The sequence below is a fragment of the Nicotiana sylvestris genome, chromosome 5 (genome assembly GCF_000393655.2).
Source record: "Nicotiana sylvestris chromosome 5, ASM39365v2, whole genome shotgun sequence".
Taxonomy (NCBI): domain Eukaryota; kingdom Viridiplantae; phylum Streptophyta; class Magnoliopsida; order Solanales; family Solanaceae; genus Nicotiana; species Nicotiana sylvestris.
Window position 1 is genome coordinate 107,654,844 of NC_091061.1, and position 17,730 is coordinate 107,672,573.

Here is a 17,730-nt window from a genome sequence, read left to right on the forward strand (position 1 = left end):
GTCTTAGATCCGATCTTTGACATGTAGATAAATTTTAAACACGAAAAAATCTGCCTAGGATTGTTATTGTCTTCCCCTGCGTGTTACGAACACTTATACGCAATCCTTCAATGGTATCAGAGTCGTGGTTTATTGTGTCTAAAATTTATTTACGAAATATTTTAAGATTATATTTGAAGAGTTCAAACCATAATACATGTGTCTTGTGCAATAGTCAAATTGTTTGATTGCATATGGATTGATATAATTTTATTGTGAATAAAATATATATACATATAAGTTAAACTATTGAGATAGTTCGTAACTTGAATTTGAAATTTATGTATTAGATACGACGGGAATCTACAATAGGTTACATGATTCTATTGTTATTTTTAATTGTTATTAGTTCATGAGATGTTAATTAATAATAATATTCTGGCATGAGTTATTTTTATTTAATATATGTGGTATATAAGATAAACATGTTAGAAGAATGTTGAATTTCGTCTTTATGTCACATGCTTGTTCATTACATAATTTTGAATTATTTATCACATGTGATGTAAATTATTTTAGGACTAAGCATGTAGACAACTTGAACTTAATTCACATGCTATAAAAGATTTTATCTTCATGTTATTAAAAATTGTTTTAGTAACAATTCCCTCTTACTAAAATTTGAGTTCTTAAATAATAAAATATGAGATATTTTATTATAGAGCTATCCATCAAAGTAAATAATTTTACTTATTTCTTGTTTATAAGGAGCGGTCTGACTACCAGGAGACTTATAGTCCGAGAATATGTTAAAATTATTTATTGCATTAGATGTATGGATTGAAAGAATTATTCAATTTTATACTAGACGCTTGGACTACCCGGGGGAGTATAAAATCTAATAAGTTCTTTGTTATCATGATGGTTGGACTCAACTATGCCAATAGGATCGACCTGACTACCAGGGGACTATTTGACATAGAGCTATTTAAGAAAATTGTATGGGGATACAATTGGTAAGAGTACCTACCTTTAAAATATATGTGAAAAACGACTTGACTTCGAATGGGCTCATACATATTGTTAAAGGATTCCTTTACTCTATTAACAGAAATAAAGATTTCGTAAACTATAATGAGGGTAAATAGTTTAAAATAATTAGTAAAAATATCATTTAGATAAAGTCCATGTCTTTATGATATATGCAAATATGTTCTTATATTATTGCCTTTTCTTTTCTATATTTTAGATTTCTCAATATGTCCATTATATCACTGCGTGAAATACTTGAGACCAACAAGTTGGTAGGACCAAATTTTGGTGACTGGTATAGAAATTTGAGAATTGTTCACATGCATGAAAAGCTCATTCATGTGATCGATAAGCCTACAAAGATAATCCCACCAGAGAATGATGTTCAAGGCACCAAGGTTTATCAGAAACACTTGGAAGAATGTCTTGCTATTAAACACATCATTCTCGCTTCTATGAGTTCTAAACTCCAGAGGAAACATCAGAGTATGGATCCAACTGCAATCATTAAATAACTTAAGAAGATGGTTGATACACAGTTGGACATTGAAAACTCTCCAGTTGGACCCCTTGTCAATCATATGATTGTTCTTACCGAAGAACATCAGAAGTTGGGGTACAAGCTTGGTAAAGAGCTTTCTGAAGATTTGATCTTGCAGTTAGTATATGATGCTGAATGTTTTCACTGTAAGAAGAAATGGCACTAAAAGAGAAACTGCAAGGAGTATCTTGCAACTCTAAAGGACAAGAAACAAGGTGAGACATTAATGAAAAATGTTTTCAAGGTTTCTTTAGCTACTACTAATTCTTCACTGTGGGTATTAGATATAGCTTACCAATTGACTTGATATCTTGCTTATTACCCTTTTGATAAACATATATAAATATAAATTTTTTTATTCCTAAAAGCTAATTTATTTTTGTTCTTTTATCCTCTTAATTACTTGGAACTCTTTTTTCATTTAAATCTTTCAATTATATTTTTGAGTATTATTTAATTATTTAATTTCCTTATACTTAATTAATTCAAAGTATAAATATTCTCACACTAGCTCTATTTTCCTCTTTATACATCCTCTTCCCTACGATGAATTTTTAATTAGTTTTTTACATTAATATTTTACCAATAAACAAAATATATAATATCACATTTTATTTTAAGTTATAACTTTGAATTAGTTTAAAATATTAATAGATAATTTTTTCTTGTTATATTTTGAATCTATTAAATTTTCTTATAATTGTTTTTTGTATCACGTGTAATTAAATTTTCTTTCTCTTTTAACGTTATGATACAAATTAGACTTTAATTTTCGTTCATAAAATTACCCACATGAGATATTTATTTTGTATTTCCTTAGTTTTAATTTGTTAGTTTTTTATCTAGTAAAATTTTAGTTTTGTAGTCCTATCCATAGTTTGAGCGTTTTCACCATAATTTTAATCTAAATCTCAAGTTCAAATCGTCTTTCCCTTCTATTTCTAATATTAAATATTTTTAAATTTTTGATTATTGCTATTAAGTTACCTAATATGTAGTATTTTATTTTCTTATGTGGCTTTCATTAACATGCCTCTTTATTTAATATCATAATCTATTTATATCCTTTAATATTATTATATAAATCGATGTATGATTTTTTAATATTGAAAGAAATATTTATTTTATTTAAAATTAATACTCAAAATTCTTAAACAGTTTAAATTCATTAATAATATTTTTAAGCATTATATATTTATTTAAACTAATTCTTAGTATAAATAACCTCACATTATCTCTAATTTATTAATATTTTGATATTTTTTAATTGTTTTAATATGTTAAACTTCAGTTATGTGGCCTTATCCACATCATGACCTTTTTTATCATACTTAAAAAAACTTTTTTATATCAAATTTAAATAAGTTTTATCCTTTTTGTTTTTTATGATAGAAATTTTGATTTTTTCTCTGTTTGTTTCTTATTTTGCTATTGTATATTCAATACTTAATATCCACTTTTATCACATTTATTTTAATATAATATAAATAATAAATAAAACTTATTTCAATAGTAACTTTGACTCTATTGCTCATATTCTTAAATATGATTTTTCTTATCATATTAAAAAAAAGTCCCATCTCAAATTCAAATATATCTTATTCTTTTATTTTCTCCATTGGACCACATTTTCAAAAATCATCTTATACTTTCAAACTTAACCTAGGAATACTCAATTCAAATATTAATCGTAAAAACTCTAATTGTTGCAGCAATATTTTTACTATTATTTTAAGAAATATTTATTTATGTATAAAATATTTATTTGTACGAATTGTAAACATTAATATAACCTCATTATATATATATATATATATATATATATATATATATATATATATATATATATATATATATATTACTATTTAATTATCTTCCTACCATAACTGAATTGTACACAAAATTTAATTAAAGATACCTATAGTAATGTATATTGTTCACAAATAAGGTCAGATACAAAGATTGTACTAAATAAAAAATTATTATTCCAACTTAAAATTAATGTGTAATATACAAAATAAAAATTTAATTAATTCTTTCTCAAAAAAGGATACCGGCCATAATTGAATTATACACAAAATTTTAATAAAAGATACCTATAGTAATGTATTGCACCCAAATAAGATCAGATACAAAGCTTGTACCAAATAAAGAATTATTATTTCAACTTAAAATTAATGTGTAAGATACAAAATAAAAATTTAGTTGATTCTTTCTGAAAAAAGGATACCTACCATAACTGAATTATATATAAAAATTAAAGATACCTACAATAATGTATATTGTACCAAAATAAGGTCAGTTACAAAGCTTGATCAATTAATTAAAATTCGTTCCTACCATAATTATACAAAAAAATGTTAACTAAATTACACTACTAATAGAGATTTATATCATAATTAAAAAATAATTCTTATTGAACTATTACTTCCATTAATTATGTTTCCATTTATAATTCAAATTTTTAATGTTGTCTTAAAAATTGTCAAGCGGTTTTTTTTTAACTTGCCACTTGGCTTAACCTCATGCTTCACTACTCTCCTTTTAATATAATATAGATTTTACCCTTAATAAGATGTTTTATAGTCACACAAATGTCTTGTTTAAGACCACAAATTTCAAACACTGTCACATAGAGGGAGTATAAAGATTATAAAATTGTAGTTCTCTGAAAATATACAAGTTTTATCATGTGTCCAAGGGAAGGTTTTCCTAAGAACAGTTCAATCATTGGTGTTTTCACATATTCCAATATCTTCACTACTTGGGAAGATCTGTATAACATGTATTAGAGCTAGATAATTGAGAGCAAAATCATGAGGGATAGAGGAATTAAAAGAAAAGTCAACCTGGTCCCTGGAAGCTGTACCTTTAACAGAATTTTCCTATCTATCTATGTGACTATGTATTTCCAGGCGTCTAAGAAAGGAAGGAAAAATACTAGGAAAACAGAAAGTTGCTATTGTAATTACCAACTTGTTCTATGCAAGTATCAGGTTTGTTTATTTACTAAAGTTGTCCTTTTGGAGGGGAAGGATGGATGATTTGCTCTTTATTCTGGCTAGAACTCTCTATTCATGAGTAAGAGCTCATTTTCACAGCTTAATTTAAGAGCACTTCGATATAAGTATAAAGATAATAATATTTGTTGGTTTTAATTATGTGCTGTTCCGAACTAAGGTGAAGATTTTTGGTGTTTTCTTTTTGATTAACTATTATGCCTAAGAACAGTGCTTGATGAAACAAATGTTGAAACATCAAATGATGTGTGCGGACAATTAAAAAGAAAGATCAATTTGGAAAATTGAAGCGGCAGGTAAAGGATCTATATTTTAAAAGATGGAAAGTGAGCTTTCAAGATTTTGTCAAACTTTCATTGACATGTGGCAAAGTTTGTATTGTATTTTGACTAGAAATTTGACACTAATTAACTGACTGTGACAATTAGGGTGACCTTTATTACCTGAGTTCCCAATCAGCGCAGCTACTTTAAAAATAGTACTATGATGGATAATTTCTTCAAATCATCTTACAGTGGTTCTCAGGTCAAGATACTGGCAAATTTTTTAACATTAATTGCTACCAGATATGTAGGAATTTACTTTGTTTTCCTACATATCAATGGTCAGTCAGCATGTCAATTTGGTATTCCAGCTCTAGTCACACTATAATAAGGTCCTAATAACAAATTCCTACACCATTTATCTAAGACGTCGCAAAGATGAAGTCAGTTTTCTGTCTTTGTGCCAAATACATTTTCCCATTTTTCCTCATTTTTGGCTTTCTGGATGTAGTGATTGCTGCAAATCATGACAATGAAACAGACAGACTATCACTGCTTGCATTCAAACAGACCATAACACATGATCCCTTTGAAGTCTTGAGATCATGGAATGAAACCGTTCCCTTCTATAAGTGGCAAGGTGTGATCTACAGCAGCAGTGGATACGTTACATCTTTAAAGCTGCAGCATCAAAAACTTAAGGGTCCAATATCACCCCATATAGGAAATTTGAGTTTTCTGAATGAGTTGCTTCTCGACAACAATAGCTTTACTGGTGGAATACCTCCAGAGCTAAGCCGTTTACAAAATTTGAAAATGTTATGCCTTAGGAACAATTCACTAGATGGTGAAATCCCTTCAAATCTATCAGCTTGCTCCAACCTTGTCGAGATTCGTCTTTCTTGGAACAACCTCATAGGAAGGATTCCTCCTGCTGAATTTGGCTCTTTTTCGAAACTCCAGCTCATACAAGCTCCAAGAAACAGTCTGACAGGCAGCATTCCACGTTCTTTTGGGAACTTATCATCTTTGCTGTTTCTTGGTTTTTCGTCTAACTATCTCAGTGGACACTTACCCAATGAGATAGGAAACCTGATGAAGCTAGAATATATTGGCTTCAACGATAACAGCTTGTCTGGTGAGTTTCCTCCTGGAATTTTTAACCTCTCTTCCTTGACTACTATATTTGTCTCACTGAACAAATTCAAACGGACTCTTCCACCATACTTGGGAACCACTCTTCCTAATTTGTACTACATAGCCATATCTGAAAATTCTTTCTAAGGACCACTTCCTATTTCATTGTCAAATTCGTCAAACCTTGAGTATCTTTTCGTTGATAGCAACAGCCTTACAGGTCAAGTTCCTAATTTGGAGAAATTGTATAAGCTTAGTCATTTTAGCATCTCCAGCAACCTCCTGGGAAGTGGAGGATATGATGACCTAAGCTTCATCTCGTCCTTAACAAATGCCACTAATCTTGAAGAATTAGGTTTGGATGATAATAACTTTGGAGGGGTGATTCCTGAATCAATGAAAAATCTCTCAACTAAGCTCACAGGATATTTCTTTTGAGCAACAATCATCTATCTGGACCTATTCCCAGCTGGTTGGAAAGATTTACCAATTTGACAACTATTAGAATGTCAAATAAACCAATTGATTGGTACCATTCCATCTGTTATTGGGAGATTTGAAAAGCTGCAAGTTTTGGATTTATCACATAACAGATTCAGGGGGACTATCCCATCAGCCCTTGGAAATCTAAGTCTGTTAACCAAGCTTGACCTTAATCACAATAAACTATATGGTGGTACCCCTATTAGTTTGGGTCAGTGCCAAAATTTGCAGGCATTAAATCTCTCTGAAAATAACCTCAATAGCTCAATACCTCAGGAAATTTTTGGCCTTTCTTCCTTGACATTGTATTTGGACTTGTCTCATAATCAGTTTATTGGTTCTCTTCCTGTGGCCATTGGAAATCTTAAGAATCTTGGTGTATTGACTCTTAAGGGAAACAAGTTGTCTGGTGAAATTCCTGGCTGTTGAATTTGGCAAATCTTTTGTCCCACATCGGTGGGAAAAGAAGGGTTGGGAAAGAAGGCTTAATGTTTAGGATTTAAACACACCTCTCATTTGCCTTCTCATCTGTTTAAGGCATTTGTATCTTCTCTCTTTAGTATTATTTCACTTGTATTTTTGGAGTGGAATAAAATATTGGTTGTGTCCGAGGAGTAGGCAAAATTAGCCGAACCTCGTAAATTCTGGTGTTTCCTTTATTGTTGTTTTATTGTCTTATTTATTATTTGGTGGCTGTCATAATTTTTGGTATAGTAGTTGTGACTTATTCACACTATATACATTTGGCTTCCGCAACAATTGGTATCAGAGCCAAGGTACTGTCTAAGTATGCTCTGTGGTTGCAGCATAGTCTGATCTTCCACATCAGAAAAGATTTATCTTGGTAACTGAGTCAAGGTTCTGTCTGAGTATGCTCTGTGGTTGCAGCTTAGTCTGATCTTCCACACCAGAAAGGAAATAATCTTGATTTGTGTCGTCAGCTATTAAATAATATTTGTGTCAAAGATGGGAGACAATAAACAAGAAGAATCTACATCAAGTGTCAACAATACGTCATCATTGGCATCTTCGCTTATGACAAGAATTGTGTCAAATGCGAAATTTGCGGTAGAAATATTTGACGGGTCCGGACATTTTGGGATGTGGCAAGGCGAGGTTCTAGATGTCCTTTTTCAACAAGGGCTAGATCTGGCCATTGAAGAAAAGAAACCAGATGTTATTGGAGAAGAAGATTGGAGAATTATCAACCGTGTTGCTTGCGGTACCATTCGATCCTACCTTGCTAGAGAGCAGAAATATCCATACACAAAGGAAACTTCTGCAAGTAAATTATGGAAAGCACTGGAGGATAAATTTTTGAAGAAAAACAGTCAAAATAAATTGTACATGAAGAAGAGACTGTTTCACTTCACCTATGTTCCTGGTACCACGATGAATGAACATATCACCAGTTTCAATAAGTTGGTCACAGATTTGCAAAATATGGATACAACTTATGATGATGGTGACTTGGCCTTAATGTTGTTGGCGTCACTTCCTGATGAGTACGAGCACCTTGAAACTACTCTACTCCATGGAAATGACGAAATTTCTCTCAGAGAAGTTTGTTCGGCTTTGTACAGCTATGAACAAAGAAAGCGAGAAAAACAGAAGGGCGGAGAAGGAGAAGCACTATTTGTGAGGGGTCGTCCTCAAAGTCAAATGAGGACAAAGAAGGGAAGATCCAAGTCAAGATCCAGACCCAGCAAAGATGAATGTGCCTTTTGTCGAGAAAAGGGGCACTGGAAGAAAGACTGTCCGAAGTTGAAGAATAAGGCCAAACATAACAATGGAAAGGCCATTATGGATTCAAATGTAGCTGATTGTGATGATTCAGACTTCTCATTAGTTACAACAGAGTCATTAACATCATCAGACATATGGTTGATGGACTCGGCTTGTAGCCATCATATGTGTCCCAACAGGGACTGGTTTGTGGAATTTCAAGAAGGAGAATATGGAGTCATCCACACAGCGGATAACAGCCCTCTTACCTCATATGGCATTGGTTCAATACGATTAAGGAACCATGATGGAATGATCAGAACATTAACAGATGTTCGATATGTACCAGACTTGAAGAAGAATCTCATCTCTGTGGGAGCCCTAGAATCAAAAGGGTTCAAAATCATTGCAGAAAATGGAGTGATGAGAGTATGCTCAGGTGCACTAGTGGTAATGAAGGCTAATCGGAAGAACAATAATATGTACTGCTATCGTGGTAGTACAGTTATTGGGACAACGACAGTGACATCCAGTGACGACAAAGAGGCAGAAGCAACCAAGCTATGGCACATGCGCTTGGGACATGCTGGAGGAAAATCCTTGAAAACTCTATCAGATCAAGGATTGTTAAAAGGAGTCAAGGCTTGCAACTTGGAGTTTTGTGAGCATTGTGTTAAAGGGAAACAGACAAGGGTTAAATTTGGTACAGCGATCCATAATACTAAAGGCATTTTGGATTATGTACACTCTGATGTTTGGGGTCCTTCCAAAACACCTTCATTGGGTGGGAAGCACTATTTTGTAACCTTTGTTGATGATTTTTCCCGAAGAGTATGGGTGTATACAATGAAGAGCAAAGATGAAGTGTTGGGAATTTTTCTCAAATGGAAGACGATGGTGGAGAATCAAACAGGCAAGAGGATCAAGTGTATTCGCACAGACAATGGAGGTGAATACAAAAATGATCATTTCAATAAGGTCTGTCAAAATGATGGCATCGTCCGACACTTCACTGTCAGACATACACCACAACAGAATGGAGTGGCTGAACGTATGAACCGGACCTTGCTGGAGAAGGTACGGTGTATGTTGTCCAATGGTGGCTTGGGCAAAGAATTTTGGGCTGAGGCAGTTACATATGCATGCCACCTCATTAATCGCTTACCATCTGCTGCTATTGATGGCAAGACACCATTTGAAAAATGGTATGGAAAACCTGCTGTAGATTATAACTCTTTGCACGTGTTTGGCTCAACTGCATATTATCATGTGACGGAGTCAAAATTGGATCCAAGGGCAAAGAAGGCTATTTTTATGGGAATTACTTCTGGAGTCAAAGGATATCGCTTATGGTGTCCTATGACAAAGAAAGTAATATTCAGCAGGGATGTTACCTTTGATGAATCTGCTATGGTAAATAAGGTAACAGAAGATACCAAACAAAATAAAGGTGCTTCTAAGCAGGTGGAGTTTGAGGGAAAATTTATTTTTCCTACACAAGAAGCAGAGGAGGAAACAAATGAAGATTACCCTCTGGAAGGAGAGCCAGTAGAGGAGATTCCAACTCAGGAACCTCAACAACAACTTGAATCAATAGCAACCAGCAGGCCAAAAAGAACAATAACGAAACCTGTTCGTCTCATAGAAACGGTTGTTTGTGCAACCTCAATTGTAGCTGATGATGTTCCTACTACTTATAAAGACGCTGTCCAAAGTTCAGAAGAAGATAAGTGGAGGATTGCCATGAATGATGAAATACAGTCCCTTCATCAGAATCATACATGGAGATTGGCCAATCTCCCGAAGGGAAAGAAAGCAATTGGGTGCAAATGGGTATTTGCAAAGAAGGAAGGATTTCCTAACCAAGTAGATGTTCGCTACAAAGCAAGATTGGTGGCCAAAGGATATGCTCAAAAGGAGGGAATTGATTACAATGAAGTGTTTTCTCCAGTTGTAAAACATTCCTCCATTAGAATTATGTTGGCTTTGGTAGCACAATTGGATTTGGAACTAGTTCAGATGGATGTAAAAACTGCGTTTTTACATGGAAACTTGGAGGAGGAAATCTACATGACTCAGCCAGAAGGATTCAAAGTTGCTGGAAAAGAAAATATGGTGTGCAAACTTGAAAAATCATTGTACGGATTGAAACAATCTTCTAGACAATGGTACAAGCGATTTGACGAGTTTATGTTGCGGCAAGGGTACAAGAGAAGCAAATACGATCATTGTGTGTATTTGCGCAAGCTTAAAGATGGTTCCTTTGTATATCTTCTCCTATATGTTGATGATATGTTGATAGCTTCCAAGAATTCGGAAGAAATTGATAAGTTGAAGATTCAACTGAAGAAGGAGTTCGAGATGAAGGATCTAGGTGAGGCAAAGAAAATTCTTGGCATGGAGATAATAAGAGATAGACGTTCAAAGAAACTCTGTTTATCTCAAAAGGAATATTTGAAGAGAGTACTTCAACGTTTTGGCATAGATGACAAGACTAAGCCAGTTAGTACTCCACTTGCTTCCCATTTTAAGCTAAGTACTATTATGTCGCCAATGGATGAAGCTGAACGAGAGTATATGTCAAAGGTACCATACGCAAATGTTGTTGGTAGCTTGATGTATGCAATGGTTTGCACAAGGCCTGACATTTCACAAGCTGTTGGAGTTATTAGCAGATATATGCACAATCCAGGGAAGGAGCATTGGCAAGCTGTGAAGTGGATTCTACGGTATATTCATAATACTGTAGATGTCGGGTTAGTTTTTGAGCAGGAAGACAATCAGTCTGTAGTTGGATATTGTGACTCAGATTTTGCGGGTGATCTGGACAAACGAAGATCAACTACTGGTTATGTGTTTACTTTTGCAAAGGCACCAGTTAGTTGGAAGTCTACTTTGCAGTCAACAGTTGCTTTGTCTACAACAGAGGCAGAGTACATGGCTATTACAGAGGCTGTGAAGGAGGCAATTTGGCTTCAAGGATTGCTAAAGGAGCTTGGTGTTGAACAAAAAGGTATCACAATTTTTTGTGATAGTCAAAGTGCTATTCAATTAGCGAAGAACCAAGTTTATCATGCAAGGACGAAGCACATTGATGTTCGGTATCATTTCGTACGAGAAATCATAGAAGAAGGTGGAGTCACAGTGAAGAAAATTCATACTACGGAGAATCCTGCTGATATGCTGACAAAGGTGGTGACTGCGGTCAAGTTTCAACATTGTTTGGATTTGATCAACATTGTTGAAAACTGAAGATTGAAGATGAAGACACAATCAAAATTTGTTATTGAGAGAAAATTGAAGATGTGGAATTTTGCCAAGGTGGAGATTTGTTGAATTTGGCAAATCTTTTGTCCCACATCGGTGGGAAAAGAAGGGTTGGGGGGATTTTCCCCCTATAAAAGAAAGCTTAATGTTTAGGATTTAAACACACCTCTCATTTGCCTTCTCATTTGTTTAAGGCATTTGTATCTTCTCTCTTTAGTATTATTTTACTTGTATTTTTGGAGTGGAATAAAATATTGGTTGTGTCCGAGGAGTAAGCAAAATTAGCCGAACCTCGTAAATTCTGGTGTTTCCTTTATTGTTGTTTTATTGTCTTATTTATTATTTGGTGGCTGTCATAATTTTGGTATAGTAGTTGTGACTTATTCACACTATATACATTTGGCTTCCGCAACACTGACACCCTTGGCAGTTGTGTTAGATTAGAAGAACTTTCGCTGGAAGGTAACTACTTCAGGGGAAGTATCCCCTCATTGAGTTCTTTGCGAGGTCTTCGGTTATTAGATCTATCAAACAACAATCTATCTGGTCAAGTTCCACAATATTTGGGTGATTTTGACTTGCAGCTTTTGAATCTTTCTTTTAACAGCTTTGAAGGTTCATTGCCAACAGAAGGTATATTTAAAAATGCAAGTGCAATTTCCGTGCTTGGAAATTCGAAGCTATGTAGAGGTGCACTTGAACTGCAGCTTCCTAAATGTACCCAAAAAGAGTTAAATAAGAGTTTCCCAACATCCACCTTTAAGTTAACCATCTCAATAGTTTCTGGAGTTCTTGGGTTGGCCTTGCTCTTTTGTTTCATAATATTTTACAGTTGCAAAAGAAAGAAGACACGTTTGGCAAGCTCTACGAACCACTCCCTCGTACAAGTGTCTTACAGAAGCCTGTACCAGGCTACAGATGGATTCTGTTCAGCAAATTTGTTAGGTAAAGGTGGCTTTGCATCTGTATATAAAGGATTCATGGAAAATAATGGAGCAATATTCGCAGTAAAGGTCTTCAACCTTTTACAACGAGGAGCTTCCAGGAGCTTCTTGGTAGAGTGTGAAGTATTGAAGAATTTCAGACACCGGAATCTGGTTAAAGTACTAACCGCATGTTCAGGATTTGAGGATGAGGGAAATGACTTCAAAGCTCTGATTTATGAATACATGGAGAATGGTAGTTTGGATGACTGGTTGCACCCATGCCCAAATGAAGACATGTCTTATGGGGAAACCAAGAAATTAAACTTTCTCCAAAGGATGAACATAGCTATTGATGTTGCATGTGCATTGGAGTATCTTCACAACCATTCCCATGAATCAATAGTGCATTGTGACCTCAAACCAAGCAATGTCCTTCTTGATGATGAATTGGTTGCCATGTTAGTGACTTTGGGTTAGCAAAATTCCTTCCTACAGCAGACACTAACGAATTCTCCTGTCCGCAGAGCTCTTCTACTCTTAGAGGCTCGATCGGTTATACTGCTCCTGGTAATACTTATCATCTTATTATGCAAATTGAGTCATGTCATATGATCATAATAGAGTCTTTTAGTCTAGGAAGAACCTTTCTTTTCTTTTCTTTTCTTTTCTTTTCTTTTCTTGGTTGTTGTGTGACTTAATGTTTGGGAATTTATGTGAACATGCAGAGTATGGGGTTGGCAGTAAAGTGTCTTCCTCTGGTGATATCTTTAGCTTTGGCATACTTCTTCTGGAAATGTTCACAGGAAAGCGGCCTACTGATGACATGTTTAGAGATGGTCTTGACCTTCATAATTTCGTTTTAGCTGCATTTCCACATAGATTGCTAGAGATATTGGATCCAGTACTTCTAGAAAGCAACGAAATGAAGCGTGACAAAATTGAGGAGTGTGTGAATTCAGTGCATGGAGTAGGGTTTACTTGCTCTGTAGAATTGGCAAGAGACAGGATGAACATTGCCGATGTTGTTGCTGAACTGCAGTCTATAAGAAATGGTATTTCTGGGACCACTAGGCAGAAACAGGTGATTGCATTTCCAGCTTTGTCGAATGAAGAATATTAATGTAACTATGTTAGCACTTCCTGAATAAATATGGTTTGGCTATTGAAAACCATGTGATATGAAGAATATTTTGCTTGTCCGATTCTTAAGCTATTTAAAGGCCACGCTTGAATTGCGTATCTTCATTAATTCTACGCCCCCTCTTAGGGGTGTCCCATATAATTATACTAGACATTCAAATGGAGGTATTGTGCAGCTATAAATTGTTCTCCATTATTGGTCTTTCCCAATTCTTGATTCATTCTAGCATAATTTTAGAATTTTCAGTACGAACATGATCTCTCCCTTTTCTAAAGTAACATTAGTGCTTTAAAATTCAGTATGCACTTACATTAAATGATGCAAAGTATGACCAAATTACACGTCTATGCTATTCTAAGACCTTCTTTAAGACATTTAGTTGTATTCTCTTATCGGCAAAAATAATTCTTCTTTAAAACATTTCGTTGTATTCTCTTATCGGCAAAAGTAATTCTTCAGTGTTATATAATAGTTCTCTTATCGGCAAAAGTAATTCTTCAATGTTATAATAGTCTAATGAGAATCCAAGTAAAGCTCCGTAAGATCAGAAATGGAGGAGAAACAAAAAAGATTCTAGAAAGAGCTCTCAAGGCCGGCCTGGATGAGAGAAAAATGAGAATATCTCCATTCATTTTCCTAAATCTAGTAGTTACAATCTGTATATACAATTGTCTCCAATATACGCCTAATCTACCTACCTAATCTTTGTCTAATTAACTGATCTCATAATTACTTACGAATTGAGCAAAAATGGTTGTAGAATTGCAAAATTGCTCCCAGTAATCTCGCACATGCGAGAGAGTTACCACTTCTGCGGACTCACAGATGCGAGAATAAGGCCATATGTGCAAATAAGGAGAAAATACGCTGGAATTGCACCTGCACCAACTAACTTTCTCATGTGACAGTCACGTGCACCCTTTTTCCTCAATACCCCCCCCCCCCAAAAAAAAAAAAAACAAGAGTGTATGCAGGATTTTTTGTTAGTGGTGTCGAAATTTATAGAAGAACAATAATAACTTTAATTATTATATTTTTAGACAAGAAATAGTCTTAGTCTATTGGTTTTGTTGAATCTAAAGTAGAAATGGTCGTGACTTCAATTCTACTTTATCACAATTTTTAATCACTGAGACTCTCTTAAATATTAGTATGAGTTAGATTTCAGATAAAGAGAGTCTGGAAAATGCTCTCCTCTCTCCTGCGATCAACAGTGCACGCCGGCGACTGCCCTTCATGGCCTTCACGGACGGCGGCCAGCCTCCTCCTGAGGTTGGTCCGTCGTCTTCCTCCCCCCTCAGCCATTACCAACCTCCACAAACCCTAATATAAACCCTAATCCACCTAAAACCTATGCGAATTTATTAAACCCTACTGTCATAAATATGCCCATGCAAACCCTAGCTATGCTACCATTGAAACCAGTTGAGTTCCTTCATGGAGAACCAGTTGTGAAGTGGAAGAAACAAGAAGTGAAGCAATCCATCGTACAACAAGGGCTTCAACTTGCAGTTCTTGAAATTTTTTCATATGTGAAGCCTGTTATTGGTGAATTACGTATAGTGATTCCAATTCAATGTGAGATTAAGGGTCATTATTCAGTTGGCTTGATTGAAGATAATAATGTGTTAATTAGGTTGTCTTTATTGGAGGATTATGTTCATCTTCTCTCAAAGCCAGCTTTTCATTTAAAGGCTCAATCAGACATGTGGCAGATGCGTTGTACAAAATGGAATCCATGGTAGACACCTGATGAAGAGAATCCAATTGTCATAGCGTGGATTAGCTTTCCAGAACTTCCTCCAAATTTCTTTGGTAAGGAATGTTTATTTTCATTAGCTCGTGCAGTTGGTAATACATTACATGTAGGCATAGCAACTCAAAATAGGACTAGACCTAGTTGTGCCAAGGTAAAGGTAAAAGTGAATTTGTCAGGTAATTTCCCTAAACGTATTAAGATTGTTGAAGAAGCTAATGAATCTGGGCCAGAAGAGTTTAAATGGATTAGGATTGAGTATGATTATATGCCCAAATATTGCAAGCCTTGCAAGAAACAAGGGCATAGTGAGGCAGAATGCTGGGTAATTCATCCTGAATTACACAAGAGATTTGATGAAGATGTTGAGGATCAAGGCAAAGAGAAGACAATTATGGTGAGCACTGAAGCAATTGGTACAGCTGCAAATTCAACAAAGGTTCTGTCAAATGGAAAGGTGGTTGGTAAGCCTACTATTAATCATGCCAAGTAGGAATGGATACAAGCAAGGAAGAACATATACTAACGGGATAATCAGGGTCACATTGTTGATAACAAACAAGGTAAGGAAGCTAACAAGGGTAAAGGGAAGGCCAAACTTGAGGAAGTAGCAACCAAGAATAAGTTTAATTCACTAGAGGTTGAGGAAGTTCATCAACCTACTCTACAAATTACTAAAGGCAAAGGTGAGGATCATAGCAATGGTAAGAAGAAGGAACATGGGGGAAATCAATCCAAGAAGGGCCATGAGAAGGAAAAAGAAGGCAATACCAGAGTTACAAGCCATAATCCTAAGGCTTCTGGGGTTAGGGTTGGGAAGGATGCTACTACTAAACCAGCGAGAGAAGGTAATCAACAAGAACTTAAGAATGTAAAGAAGGAAGTAGTTGAGAAAGTGTTGGAAGATCAGCATAATGGGAACTTAGCTAAGGCTAATCCTATTGTTCCTAGTGATCAAAGTACTGATGAAAAGGCTAATAAGAAATCCACAATCGACTGGGTTCACAGAAGGTTTGGAACTAGCAAAGAGGAGCTAAGGCAACTCAATGTGACTATAAACCAATCATGTCAAAATATTCCGTCTCAAATTTTTATAGAATCTGGGAAACTTGAGAACCTTGATGAGATAAACTCAACAAAGGTTGTAGGGAGTGATGTAATTGAGGTGGAGGATGATCAACTAGGCACGACAAAGACAACATGAGACAAAGTGAGGGACAATAGCCCATCTGGCGATAGGCTGGCGGTGCCAGGCTCCCCAGGCGTTAGGCTGGCGACGCCAGGCCTAAAGCCAAGTAACCCAGGCGTTAGGCTGGCGACGCCAGGCCTAAAGCCAGGTACTCCAGGCGTTAGGCTGGCGACACCAAGCTTGGCTCCAGGGTCACCTGATAAATCATCGATAGTAAACCCTATCCCTAGTGCAACTAGCAAGATTTTGGCCTATGTAGATGATGTTCCGGTGTATGCATTGGAGAACAAACTTGATGATAATGTGAAGGTTAGGGATGATACAGTAGGATCAGAGAATAGCAATGAAAAGAATGATGAGCAGGCAATTGTTCCAAGAGCATCTAGGGAAATAGAGGAAGTGCCTCTGGAATATGGCACTTATCAAATTATGCAGCTGCATCTTAATGTTCCACTGAAGACTCCACTACAACATTTACATGATTTAGTTACACACAATGTGGCACCAATTGATGAAGACTTAATGAGACAAAATCCTATGGAGGATGAGGGAGATGATGAATCAACAACAGAAAACTTCAAACAGGTGGCTAGGGATGAGGATCTATCACATACAGCTAGTGCTAAAAGTAGTAAGAAAATAAAGAAGAATCAGAATAAAGAGCCACAACAACCTTCAAGAATTATGCCCAGGAGGGCAGCTTCTCTATCTAAATGATGATCAAAACATTAATATGGAACATAAGGTCTGTGAATACACAACAGGCCTTTCCTAGGGTGATCAACATGAATAGGGAGCATAACCTTTGTGTAGTTGCATTGATGGAACCTTTTCAAAAGAAGAGACTCATTGATAGATATAGAAGAAGGTTGAATATGGAGACGACTTATGCAAATATTAATGGGCAAATATGGTTGTTCTTTGATACAGTGGTGGAATGGGAATTAGTGGAGGATACTGAGCAACAGGTGACTGTGAGAGTGCTTCACCATGACTTGGGGCAACACATGATGATGACATTTGTTTATGCAAAATGTTCAGCAATGGAGAGGTTGGAATTATGGGATCACTTGTATTACTTAGCAAGTGATATGAAATTGCCATGGTTGGTAGGAGGGGATTTCAATGTGATATTACATGAAAATGAGAAAATAGGAGGACTACCAGTACACCCGCCTGAATATGAGGATTTTGCATTTTGTGTAAACTCTTGTGGTTTGTTTGAGCAAGGATACAAAGGAAGTCCATTTACATGGTGGAATGGGAGATCC

General features: G+C 35.5%; 1 pseudogene; it reads left to right on the forward strand.

Moving 5' to 3' along the window:
• Positions 1–1,535: 1,535 nt before the first annotated feature.
• On the forward strand, positions 1,536–13,493 carry LOC104212243 (probable LRR receptor-like serine/threonine-protein kinase At3g47570; annotated as a pseudogene).
• The last annotated feature ends 4,237 nt before the right edge of the window (positions 13,494–17,730 follow it).